This window comes from Dermacentor andersoni, chromosome 6, assembly GCF_023375885.2.
Source record: "Dermacentor andersoni chromosome 6, qqDerAnde1_hic_scaffold, whole genome shotgun sequence".
Taxonomy (NCBI): Eukaryota; Metazoa; Arthropoda; class Arachnida; order Ixodida; family Ixodidae; genus Dermacentor; species Dermacentor andersoni.
Window position 1 is genome coordinate 67300395 of NC_092819.1, and position 13923 is coordinate 67314317.

The 13923-nt window shown below is 46.5% G+C and overlaps 1 long non-coding RNA gene across 1 annotated transcript; it reads right to left on the reverse strand.

Annotated features, from left to right (window-relative positions):
* Nucleotides 1-334: 334 nt before the first annotated feature.
* On the reverse strand, nucleotides 335-10681 carry LOC129382358 (uncharacterized). Its single transcript, XR_008610435.1, has 2 exons — nucleotides 10455-10681; nucleotides 335-757 (listed from the first exon to the last, which is right to left on the reverse strand). It is a non-coding gene; the product is annotated as an uncharacterized lncRNA (long non-coding RNA).
* Between the last annotated feature and the right edge of the window lie 3242 nt (nucleotides 10682-13923).

Consider the following 13923-nt stretch of genomic DNA (forward strand, 5'->3'; position numbering starts at 1 on the left):
GCGTCTCTTGAACGAAATATGGCAGGGTGGTGGGGATGTTTGACAGATGGTGATTTAAGAATTTAGATAGTGACTCAGTAGGTGTATTGTTATTAGACACAACATGCCGAGCTCGGATTTCTGCTGTAAATATTTCTTCGATCGGAACTTTATGTATTTTAGGAAGAAGATAAAAGCGGCCTGCTTTTTTGTTCTGTCAGAAGTTCGTAATTCACATTTTCTCGAAAACTTGTTCGAGGATTGCAGCGCGTTAGTGAACATCAGTGGAGAAGAGTTCAATCAGTACATTTCCTCGCATTGTAACTCTTAAAGGAGCTCTCTTCAAGCAAAGAAATAATGAAGAGCATGTTTTATTTGTTTTTGTTCTGTTCTTTTCCCGTGTTTTAGAACGGTCAGATAACAGCCAGACTGTCCCTTCGACGTGACTTCTTCAAGATCGTGGCTCTGGAATCACGAGGCATCGGGAAAAATCTGGGAAATGCAGCTGCTGTCGTTTAGTACTGCGCCGTATCCGCATGACGTCATCGTCGGTGAGATTAGGCATTGCATTCACTTTGGGCAACGCACTTCCCGTCCGACAAGTGACGATACAGGCCTTTGTTACACACGCAGCCCATTAGACATTCATAAGTGCAAAAATTACCGCGCTTTTTCACGTTGCATGTGTCCTCGCCGCACATACTACCGGGAGGTTTCATACATCCTGAATGTTCTCCCTGTTTACACTTTGGCCTTGATGGAATAAGTAACTTTGACCCTGAAAAAGAAAGAAAAGTGTAAAAAAAAGTGCTCTGAATAATTGATGGCAACGTTTCGGAGCTAGATAGTCGCATGACCCAATAACTGTGCTGGTTCCTCAGGATGAAAGCTTCATTGCAGTTGCGCAAAATTCATCCCCGTCCGGGGATCAAACCGGGCGCCACCTCCTTCGCAAATACCCTAACTGGGTGGTTACTTTACCAGCCGAGCCACTTCCATCTGCGCCCTTTTATATATTTATCGAATAAATAATGAACCGAACTAACCACGTAATATGGCAGCGTATTGGTGTAACTCGGCGCACCGACATGCAGGCTCGAAAGTGTCACGTAGCTTACTTACCGAGTGCGATAGTTTTCCCAAGGAAGCAAGTCATTACACAATCAATCGAAACAGCTTACCCATCTATAAAAGTAATGTTTCGCACTACCGTGCAACGGCAAATTAATGCCGTGTCAAAGAAAGACAACGCTGCAATGTGTCAAATTTATTCGCGAAAATCTCGACCATCTGTTACTCCGCTTCGTACGGGTAACAACCAAAATATGGCCCACGAAAGGGCATCTTTCATGGTTCGTCTGTAATTCGAGAACTCATGCAATGTCTCCATTGCACAGATTGCCATCGCTGAAAATTCGAAGTTTTAGGTTCAGATGACGTAAGCATACGAAGCACAAAGTAGATATGTTTGCCGTCGTACATTTCTGGGCGTCCTGGGAACCATCGACGATGTCATGCTGAACACGGAGCTACAGACGTACGGCTCGGTAAATATGCTTGGCTTGGAGGCCATCACTTGTAAACATTGACTGCTTATGGTTCCCCCTGCTAGGGAATAATCGAGGCGCCCTTCCTGATCGAGACAGCACTTCCTGCCGCCGAGGATCATCTCAACACGGTACCTCACGCTATTACTTATCACCCATCACAAATTCCACCAGTCCTAAGCGCTAGCTCTGTTCCTTCAAGGCACACTAATGAGAAACACTAAACGAGTGTAGACTAATAAAGCACTCTTTCAAAGCTCTATTTCCGATATTTTCACCGCGTAGGAAGCTTATTAGAGCAAAAAATTATCAACGCCGCATTTTTTAATGCGCAAGTATTCCTAGGCCAAGCCAACGAGGAAACCTGTCTGTCCGTCGCATAAGATGATTCCTTTCAAGATAGAACCCGCAGCAACGAGTGAAATAACCTTCGTGCTGCCTCTCGTTTTGATCACGGTTGATCACGGAACAATTGATCACGGTTGATAATGGTTCGCACCGAGATGAGGCAGCGTCATCGATCACGTCTACTCACGAGGTCCACCGAAGTGATACTGTTCAGATACGTGACATGCTACAGCGCGCATCGGCCAGTGCTCATCTCCAACGAAGCAGTGGCATCATTCAAATGCACGATTATATGACATGAGTCGACATTGCTACTACTCGACTCTTCACCTTCTCATGCTGCTCTCAATTACCATTTCGGTGTTGGAACCCCGCTTTCTCCGTTTCACGATTTTTTCGTGTTGTTTCACGCAACTATACCAAACACAGCAACATACGATGACGAAATAGCAGGTGATTAGTAGCAAATGCTTCCGCAGAATTTCGATAACTCTCACAGGAGATACTGCGCATAATTATTTTTTAATTCCGCGTCGAACCCCCAGAACCAGTACGTAACTGTGAGCAATTCTTCGTGATTGGGGGAGTTGAGGCACCGCAATAGTTCACGAAGCTTGCTAAGTTCGGTCCGTAACTATGTTATGTTACAATTCAGTCCATCTTTTCCGACAAAAAAATTAACTAAGCCAGCGCTGACGCCATCAAAATCCATGGCATCACGGCGAGCTACTGCGCGAACTTCAAGGCGGCGTCGCCACCGTTCTTTCATTGTTCCGTCTTGTCTGGCTCCCCAAGCCCCTCTTCAAGGTACAAGTGGCCTACGTGGTATTGCAAAAGGTTGATCTAAAAATACAGATCAAATTATTAAACATTTTAAAGCATAATAGAGCGTTTTAGTTGAGTGTGTTCACGCTCCGCTAAGCAGCAAAGCGGTGCGGAAGCGCGAATGCGCATGCGCCATCCTCTCAGCCTTAAGCGGGCTAGCGGAGCGACGAACAAGGTCCGCTGAAAAGCTGCCTGAGCGGAGCGGGCTGCGCAGCGCTTTGGCTAGCGTTGGCGTCAGAAAGGATTGGATTGGATGCAGAAAGCAAGCGCACATGGCGTTCTCCAGGACGGCGCTTTATATTCTATTAGGTAAAATGGACTGGTAACGCATTACAAGCGCCCGTCTAGATACTTCATGGAGAAATAAGCTATATATACACATATATACGTTTTACTGTATAAAACTGATCAATAGGTGTTTTTATTTTCTTTCATTACCCTGAATTTGGCCAGAGGGTGCTGGAACTACGAAAGTTCCGCTCCGCTACGCTAAACGCATAACTAAAACGTGAAAATCACCCGCCGCTCCGCTTTGGCTTAGCGGGGCCACTCGGAACGGATCTCAACTCAAATCCTCTTACGTGCCCCATTACGCGAAAGTCCGTCGTAGTCGGCGTGACAGAAAAATGGTGCAGAAAATGGCCGACGGCGCAAACAGTACTTATACTGTTGCCATTTCTCCGATAAAGAAGATGTTATGAAGATGATAAGAAGATGAAAAATGAATTATTGCCGTGCTTATCTGCAGGGCTTTGATATCGATGCCTCCACATTATTTTTACACACTTGTGAGGGGGCGAACACTTCCGGGCCTTTCTTATTTAATCAAGAAATATATTTATCCAATGATCTTCGACAATATCGACAAGTACAACTGAACGCCACTAAGGGCTCCTTCCAGTTATAAGAGAGTGTTAGTTGAGCGTTTACGTTACGCTCCACTCAGACAGGCGTATCATACCAATCTGCACGCAGCCACTCAGCAGAACGCTATCGGGAACACTGATGCGCTAATGCGCGTACGCACATAGCGGCAGCGGAACGTGGAACGCTCACCACGTTCCGCTAGGAACCCGATTAAGCAGAGCCCCATGGAGTGTCTAGTTGCTTTCTCAGTCTTTTGACAGCCAAGCTGAGAGCACGTCACTGGTATCTCTGGGAGACGCGATTCTTAGATAAGAGAAATCAATGCACTCTATGCAGCCACCGGTGCGCGTGAAATGTGTGCTCTGCTAAAGCTGTGGCGCAGAAAATTGCCCTATTATGCACAGCTATGAATTGTGCCATTAATATGTTAGTAGGACTTTGCACAATCCTTCGAGACGTTATAATAGTTCCTTGTAATCCGTAAAGTTACGTATAAAATTTGGCCCCTCATGACGCTGTGTATTACAGATACAGTTTCAATAACTGCGATATCAGTTTCGGTGACGAGTTATGGATTTGTAAACATGGTGCTTCAAATTATTCTTAGAAATTATCTGGAACTCTCGTAAAGTGTTTAGGGCCCGAAAGTGAAATATAAAATCACTAGAATTGAACTCTCCATCTCACATGCAACAAATTTCATTCAAATCGGTAGAACGATCGCCTACTAAAGTAATTTCTGCTTTTTACATGTAACTTAATAATGAAAACAGAACTGATCCCGAGCTAAAGTGTTCTCTTAATATACAAGCGCATGGGTCGCATCCTTCACCTTCTAAAGATAGACGTTGCTTCAACACAGTGTTCTCCCTCGGGCACTGTTATGCACAACCAACCGCATCCACCTTTTGAAGAATTGGTGAGTTTCGCCCGGAAGGCGCAGCATTCACGGCAATAGCAAGGCTTAGCGTTGAGATTGAACCCCTCAGACTGAACCACGGTGTAAGAATATTATGAGATGTGTGCGAACGGCGTCGCCTCGTTGTGCTGAGGGCGCGCCGACAACTTGCGTACGCTTCTGGCATCCTCCGGGCGATGTTGGGGGACCGCCAGCTCGTTCTAAAGGTTGAAATCTCATCCATATTCATCAACCTCATTAACCTCATCGTTCGCGTTCGTCGCACGCAGTTGCGAGCACTTCTATGCTTTGCGTTGGTATACCTGTGTTGCTTTTGCATGGTTTCTTGCGGTGCGAATTGTTTTGTGAACCTGTTCACCCATTTATTCCTCACTGTGACAATAGAAACAAGCGCGAGCAGACAATAGTACCAAACGAGCGGTCCCGCGGGTCCGCACAATATCAGTTACCCGCGCCCACGTGACTGAAGGGGCCGCTCTCATTGGTCTCCGCCTATCGTGGTTCGCGTCTTCCATCTCGCGCACGGAGTTCGCTCTTTCTTCTGTCGCTGTGTTCGTTCGCTTATAGATCGACGGATGTTTTGGGGATGGATGGATGTTATAGCGTCTCCCTTGGAACGGGGCGGTGTTTGCACCACCAAGCTCTTGCTTTTATACTGCCTATGTCCTACATAGGTTAAACAAGAAAAAAAGAAAAAGAAACACTATAACTACCACCACCAAATTTTCTAATCCCCTATTGCTATGTGTGCTTTGTACGTTTCCGTTTTTTGTCGTTTCCCTACTTTTCTTGCACCAATCCTGCAATCACCTCTTGCTAACCCCTATTACGGACATGTTTACCTTTCCACTGCTCTCGCTGAAACCAAGGGCTTCAAGGAGGCCAGTCGTGCCCACATCGACCGCTGGGCAGACGTCTTCACATTCTGATAAAACATTCTCCATCGTTTTCCTAGCTTTACCGCAGAAAGCACATGCTCCTTCTGCCTTCTTATATCTCGCTTTATAGGTGCGTGCTCTAAGGCATTCCGATCTCGCTTCGAAAAGTAATGAGCTTCCCTTTCACTTATCATAAATTGTTTCTTTCCTGATTTCGTTTTTCCTCTTAAGTAGTTGCTCCTTTCCATTGCCGCCACCCATGAGAATATTTCAGCCTCTGTGACTTTCGGCTTGACGTTCTTTTTAGCTGTGTTGCCCACCCTACAGGCCGCATACTTGGTGGTAAACTTCCTACTTCTTTTCCTCCACTGTGAATCAATGTTTTTCCTGTAGAGATACCTCAACACTCTCCCAGCCCATTTACTTGCTTGCATATTCTTCAGTCGCACTTCATACTTAATTTTACTGCGAGCTTCCCTAACTTCCAAACTAGTCCAGCCCATATCACCCTGCACAGCTTCATGTGTAGTCTTCCCGAGAGCGCATAAAGCGAGGCGTCCCAATGACGTTTGCTTCCTATCGAGTCCTGATTGCACCCCTGATCTAAAGCAAACCACCGCATTTCCAAAAGTAAGTCCTGGAACCATTACACCTTTCCCCATACCTCGGAGCACCTCGTAGCTAGTGTATCCCCATAACGCTCTGTGCTTCATTGTGGCTGCATTTCTCTTCCTTTTCTCTTTTATTGTTTTTTCCTGTGTTTCCATATATCTATTGCCTTCGTTTATCCATATACCAAGGTATTTATATGCTGTTACCCGAAGTATTTCTTGGCCCTGTATCGCCACTGTCTGTTCACTGTATTCATTGAATACCATAACACCTGATTTTCTAACACTAAATTTCAAACCTAAATTGTCGCCTTCTTGTCCACAGATACAAGCCGGGTGTTGCAAATCCCTTCGCTTGTTAGCTAGCCCCCAAACGATACGCACCATCTTAAGGAAACTGTCTGAAGTGCACGCAAGCCCCGTATGCTGGAACGGGCGCCGTTCGCACACCTCTCATAATATTCTTACACCATGGTTCTAATCACACGCGGTTAAGCAGTGACTACAATGACAGGGCCCGTCACTTTAACATCTGCACTGCAGTGACTGGGCCCGGCTGCACTGAAGCTTCACTCTGTTATATGCTCCATTTGGTTATACAAAAGCGGGCATTAAGAATCATGACCCACTTGAGAACCGATACACCCAGCCGGCTACTGCTCAATCAACTAAACATATTTCCATTCGATCTTATGCGTGAGCATAAAACAGCTACCTACGTAAACAGTGTTGCGAAACTTAATCATCCTTTCCCTGTGTCCATATTTTTTTCATCATCAAACCAGAAGTACTGCCGCTGGAAATTTCAACCTGCCTCCTGTACATAATGTATATGGCAAAAGACTACTTGAACGTGTTGAAGCTAAGACATGGAACAACATACCCTCCAAAATAAAGAAGACAAAATTTTGGCAAAGCAGTACTTATTTGCTATAAAGCACTGATTTTGTGCCTGTATTCCTGCTTGGCGTTCTCTTGTTTGCGGTTTGGTAATTTATGTAACTGGTGATAATTTCTATGCATGCCGTAAAAAAAAAAAAAAATTTGTTTTCTATTTTTAACGTGCTAATGTGTTCCATTAATCCCCCGTACTGATCCCCGTATGCTTGTACCGAATGTTTATTGTATTTCGTATATTCGGACCCATCCTCTAGCCTGCGGCTATTGGGTCCAACAGTCTTTTGCGTATGCACTGTTGCACCTATGATCATAATAATAAAGAAAGAGGGAAGGAAAGCTCGCTAGAATGGAAATGGAACGGTAAAAATCACATTACAAAAAAACGGCATGGCATATGTTCATGCTTGTGTAGCACTTCACAATGAATATTGCACTGGATTAGGAAAAAGAAGCAGCCGGTAATTGCTCACTTAGAATACCGATACATATACAGTGCGATGCAACTTGAGAAATAATTGCATTGAAGCTTCCAAGACATCCGCCGTGGTTGCTCAGTGGCTATGGTGTTGGGCTGCTGAGCACGAGGTCGCGGGATTGAATCCCGGCCACAGCGGCCGCATTTCGATGGGGGCGAAATGCGAAAACTCCCGTGAACTTAGATTTAAGTGCACGTTAAAGAACCCCAGGTGGTCAATATTTCCGGAGTCCTCCACTACGGCGTGCCTCATAATCAGAAAGTGGCTTTGGCACGTTAAACCCCATAATTTAATTTAAGCTTCCAAGACTTTAGAAGAAAAGAAAACGCTCGCGACGGCACATCACAATTCGCCGTCGGCATCGAAGCCTAGCTATAACGAAATTACTTTTGAACAGCTCTGGTAGTGTCCATGCAACAATTGTTGCTCGCGTACTGTCAAATGCTCATATACTGCGGCATAAAGCTCACGGTACGGTGCGAAAACGCGCTCGCAGCGAAAGCTGAACATTGCGCGCGGATATGTCGATCACCGCGAACCCGTGCGATCGCTGCCTTGAAGCTTCATTCTGCTTTGTTCCGTTTGGTTATAGAGACAGCTCACTATGAGAACATATTTCACATAGTTTTCTCTCAGCGACTGCCTACTTTTCACGCAAGAAACCGGTTCGGGGGAATCGATTGCGGCGACCGCGCGCAATGTCCCAGCTTACTACTACTGCACGTAGTAGGTAAAGAGATAGCGTATGTAAACCATTGTGTGCTTTCTGTTTGTCCAAGATTATTATTTTAGAGGTAAAATACTTGTGTCACTTCGAGAGTATATGTCGAGAGTATATATTTGCAAAAATGTCCAGGAGGGCTCCCGCGTATTATCTTTATTTAGCGCCGATAGCACAACCTATGCGGAGCGCGTCGCGTTATCCCTCATACTACGCAACTGGGGTGCTTCCGACAGATGGCGACACCGTAAGTCCTCGCCCCCAAAGTATTATGAAACTCTATGCTCGCCCCCAATACCGACATCGTTATAGTGACTGCCCCATCGCTACAGTTTTGTTGTTCAAGTGACGAGCCCCATCACTGTATAATGCTGATGTTAAAGTACCGGGCCCCGTCACTGTCGTCACTACCAAAAATTACAGAATGTTAGCTTGGCGTTTACGCTCGGTTCCGCTCACACACAGGAGCTCAGCGGCTTCGCAAGTGTGCTCATAGTGTGCACGTCCTCAACGCTCATGCCAGCAGCGGAAGATAGAACGGTCTCCAGGCTCCGCCACCGAGCAGATGGGGCAGGTCGTTTCCCGGTGCCTCCACTTCGCTTCGTCATTTTTTGCAGCCTCCGCGTCTCTGGGGACCAACACCTAAGGACACTACACAAATACATCTCTTTTTGGCTAGTGGTCCCATACACGAGGCCAAGGAGCTCCGAATTCTCGGACTCTTTATCCACAATCAAAGAAGAGTAGACACAACACTAGAAAAGCTCCGCAAGGTTGGGGATCAAGTGGGCCGAATGGTCCGCGTGTGTCGAACAAGAAAGGGCAATTACGAAGCAGGGACGCTGTGCGGCTAGCTCATGCTTTCGTAACAAGCCGAATTCTATATTCGGTCCCGTGTCTCTATCTGCGGAAACATGATGAAGCCAAACTCGAAGTCATCCTCCGCAAAGTGATGAAGAGGGCTCTTGACCTCCCTATCACAACTTCGAACGCGAGACTTCTCGCTGTGGGAGTAGTGAACACCTTTCAGGAGCTCAAGGAAGCCCACCTTACCAGCCAGTACACACGTCTAGCTCAGACAAACTCGGGACAGCATTTGTTGGACCGGCTCCACTTGAAACACACCTTTCACATTCAGGAGCAGATCCGAGTGCCCGAACTCTGCAGACGCGCCATCAGAGTTCGACCCCTCCCCACAAAAATGGATAGGGAAGACCACAGTGGTCTTCGCCAAGCGAGGGCGGACGCCTTGCAACGCCACTATGGCAACAAACGCGGAGTCTTCTACGTGGATGTGGCCGGTCCATGCCGCGGGGGGTGGTATACGGCAGCGGTCACTCACGAGGAAAAGCAAGTAGATGGGCTCACTTTCAATGCGTCGGGCTCAACACATGCAGAAGAAGTAGCTATTGCCCTGGTTGCCTCTGACCCCCGGTCTCAATATATCATAACCGACTCGCGCAGGGCTTGTCGAAATTATGAAGCTGGTTGGATCACCCCACTAGCGGAACGAATATTGGAGAACTACAGCAACGGGGGAATTGATCCGAGCAGGGAATGAAGCCGCGAACACGGCGGCCTGAGCACTCATATACCGGGCGTCCCAGTTAGACCGTGAGTACCTGGAATCCGAAGGCATTTATCTTGTAACATTCAAAGATATCACGACCTTTTACAAAGATAGGCATCGCCAATACCCAACTCCTGCAAAAGGGCTTGGCAAGGCTAATGAACGGATCTTGATTCGACTTTTCACTAAGACCTTATTGTGCCCGGCAATCTTGAAACATTTCGATTGTTCCTTCACTGGCAAGTGCCAATACTGTGGGGAGGTGGCTGACACCTACCACATGGTTTAGGCTTGTCAGCTAAACTCAGCTCTTCCCCTCAACCCTAACCCAACCCGAGAGGAGTGGGAGGCGACGCTGCTCGGTTGCTCGGACCTTCAGGCCCAAAAGGCCTTGGCCCAGAGGGCTCAGATGGCGGCTCGTACCAATGGGGTCCCGGAATAGAGACTCCACTCATTGCGGAGCCCCATAAGGGCTCTACCTCTCTTCCTGTTTTGAATAAAACCTTTCAAGCAAGCAAGCGTCTCTGGGGGGCACTCTAACGCTCTGCGCATGCGCCGTCGATAGCGCGGACGCTCAACGATGGCGCCGACACCGTAAATGCGCCTCCAGTGTGTATATAATTGCAGTCGCAATAACAGGAATCTAACCCCTCCCTCCCCCCCCCCCCCCCCCACCGCCCCTGGAACGTCGAATCTTCGCTAATCGGAGCACTCAATTGGGGGGCTCTTATCATCGCGCATGCGATAGCCATAAAGTAACCTTCTCTCAGCACATTTTCGTGCGCACTTCGTATTTGTCTCTTCTCCACTTACCTTCTGCACCAACAGTGCTCATGGCCACGATAACCGCTAAGAGAAACCACGCAGAATAGAGTGACCACGTCTTCGACGCCATTGATTGCTCTCTCTGCCAAAGCTGCGGTGGTCAAATCTGCCCGAGCGCTGACGAAGGCTTGATATACAAAGCGTGTGGCACCGATGCAGCTTGGCTTCAGGCATACTACGCCGTTCACAGCGTGCGATTCTTGCTGTCCTTGCTGTTGTTCTCACTAGTATTGTTGTCTCATCTCCAACGGCGTTAGTCAGTAAAAGCGGAGTCTCGTTGAGCTGTCGATTGTGAGGATACTAACGTACGTAAGCCGTATAGATCGATTCTATATTGTCAGACGCCGACGTGACGAAACCTTTTGTTGTCTGCAGCAGAATTTCAAGGGCCTCTGTTTTGTTGCTCTGACACTGGGGGGGGGGGGGGGGGGGGGGGCAGTGTGTTTGCAAAGCGTGTAGTTACCCTTACATCGATGTTTGAGGCATGTCGGACTCATTTATGTTCTAGTCCGATCACAATTACACGGACGCTCGCAGGGAGCATCTCCATATATATATATATATATATAGTCATATAATGAGATGCTAACACTGACACCAAGGAAAACATAGGGGAAAATAATTCTGCTAATTAATTGAATTAAAGAAATGATAAATTCAATCATACCCATGAAATTGATGAAAAAACAAATGGCCGCAGGTGGGGAACGATCCCGTGTCTTACATCTTACATCGCTTTACGCATGCGATGTTCTGACCAATTGAGCTACCGCGGCGCGCTTTCCCCATCCACTTTCTTGGGTATTTATGTGTTACTACTAGAATTAACATTGGGAGTAACGTTGTTTTTTCATCCACTTTCATTGCCATTAATTTATCATTTCTTTGCTTCGATTAATTAGTAGAAGTAATTTTCGCTATGTTCTCATTGGTGTCTTTGTTCGTTGGCTTCTCATGATACATGATATGATTAATAAAAAAATCGGGCCCCTCGGTTAGCCACCTTTCTTCTCATTCTCATATATATATGTATATATATATATGCTTATGATATCAGCGAGTCACCGAGCCATGCTCAAGAGACGAGCCGCCGAGAGAACGACGATGCAAATTTATAATATAGACAATTTTGTATATATATATGTATATATATATATATATATATATATATATATATATATATATATATATATATATATATATATATATATATATATATATATATATGCGACGGAAGAACGCAAAACGAAGGGCCCGACTTTCGCTAATCGTGACCATCACTGCGACGGCGTCGTACAGCTGTCGTCATGCCTCCACGCTGATCGGCAAACTTGACAAGTGAGTACCATAACAAAATGAGAGGATATAGAGCATGTGGCATATAGTCCAAGCAACCTAACTACGTGTGTTAAAGAAACATGACTTCAGAAATATGGTGTGTCGCTACATTGCTCGACTGCTATTCGCACTGCCCTCGACAGACATCATGAAATGAGTTCTGTCATGTCATTTTTTTTTGGTTCAACTTCCTTTGGCAGTCAGTGTCCATTTTCACACAGCTTTAACACTTCTATTTCAAACAAGCTGATCATTTCTACAGGTTTTTAACAACAGACAGTAGTCTGCGAACAAACAGACACTGATGCTATCTTGAACGAATTCAGTCAAATCGATTACATAAATTCAAAATAAAAGTGGTCCGATCACACTCCCCTTCGGGACATCAAAACTCATGACCATAGTATTGGCCTTCAACATCAACAAGCTGTGTCCTCCGTTCAAGATGAGAGCGTATCCATTTAACTAAAGTGTCTGTAAGCCAAATACTTTGCAGCTTAGTAATTATACAAGCATGAGAAACTACGTGGAATTGGTTTTGAATGGGTTTGAATCGAATGGGCTTGTAATCGGGAAAAAAGACTTAAATATGGCCAGCTTTGTTGATGACAGACGCAAAGTAAGGGAGAGAAGAAATAAGCTCAGTAGTACAGACAGGTTCTTTATGAAAGGGAACACGCGAGCGCGTGGCCCGTGCTCTGCGGAGGTAGAATCCCATGATAATCTGAAAGTAGCGACACTCTTACAACTCTGCCGCCGCCGCGCGACCTCCTCGCCTCTTCCTCGCCCCTTGCGCGTTCCCCCGTGGCAACCACATTTGCCCTCGTTTTTCTGCACGACGATTGGTCTCCCTGCCGTTGCCCTTGGAAACGCGCGGATCTTGAGTTTTGCTTGCGTTTTTCTTTTTTGTTCGCGCCATTTTCCTCCTGAGCACGGCTGGCTCGGCGCGTTAGCTCGGCGTAGCGAACGTTGTACGCTGTGTTTCCTGCTCTATGTGCCAGCGCTATGCCGGGCTGTTTCGCATATAACTGCCGCAGGAAGCCTGAAGATAGTTATGCCGTTTTTGTGATACCACAAGGAAAGCGTGACGGCTTCCGCAGGAAGCAGTGGCTGCATGACATTGGCCGAAAGAAGCTTGTTCCGACAAAAAACAGCGTTGTTTGCGAGCTGAGGCGTCTTTCTTATAGCTCGTTGCAAAGCATCCCGTAATGCTGCATTTTTTTCTCATTCTTGCGGCCTGCTCACCAGCGTTTTTGCTGCGTTTGTCCACAGTATGCTTAATATTCTGGGGCGGCTCCATCACCTCGTACGTCGCTAACTGTTGTTATTCAGTCGGAAGTGCAGCATTATAGATTCTGCTTTGGGCCCTGAAAAAAATTTGTAACAAGTATACCTGTGGTATTGCAGGTGATGAGCGTTAGCTACTCAACATTGAGTTTGTTTGTTTTTTTTTTGAAGTTTTAAGGTGAAAGCCTTTAGATCTCTGTTTCAAGATCGCGTTGTAAACTGGGAGTATCACGTGACCCAAGGAAGACCAGAGGTGACCCAAAGCATGTCCACTCCTGTTTAAGAGAATGATTACCCAAGTTAATTAATGAATCATTAGTGATTGACATAAGGTGGATTAGGGAAGATTAAGGTTCATTAGAGCGTATTAAAGAAGAAGAAGGAGGTGCAGCGGTGGCGAAGATGTAGAGCATCCGCCTCGCGTGCAAGATGATCGTGGTTCGAATCCCGGTGCCGCGCAATTTTCCGCCGGATAAAAAAAATCCGTGTATTGAAAAATTCCACAAATAGGCCTGGAGTGCGACCTGATCCCGGTGACCAGAACCGGTAACGCACTCCCTCACTAGAGCAGGATTGGCCACCCTGGTGCAGTACTTATCCACAACCTCCTATATGAATACAACAATCAAACCCCGGCCCTCAGTCCCCCGCAGCTGTGAAGCAACTGACCACGGCGGTGGTCAGACCTGTGGCGCAGCAGAGGGCACTAAGAATCCCTGGATCCGGACAGGCCACCAATGGAATCTTAACCTGGCGACGTTTAACGCTAGAACGTTATCTAGTGAGGCGAGTCTAGCATTGCTATTGGAGGAATTAGAGCGCAGTAAATGGG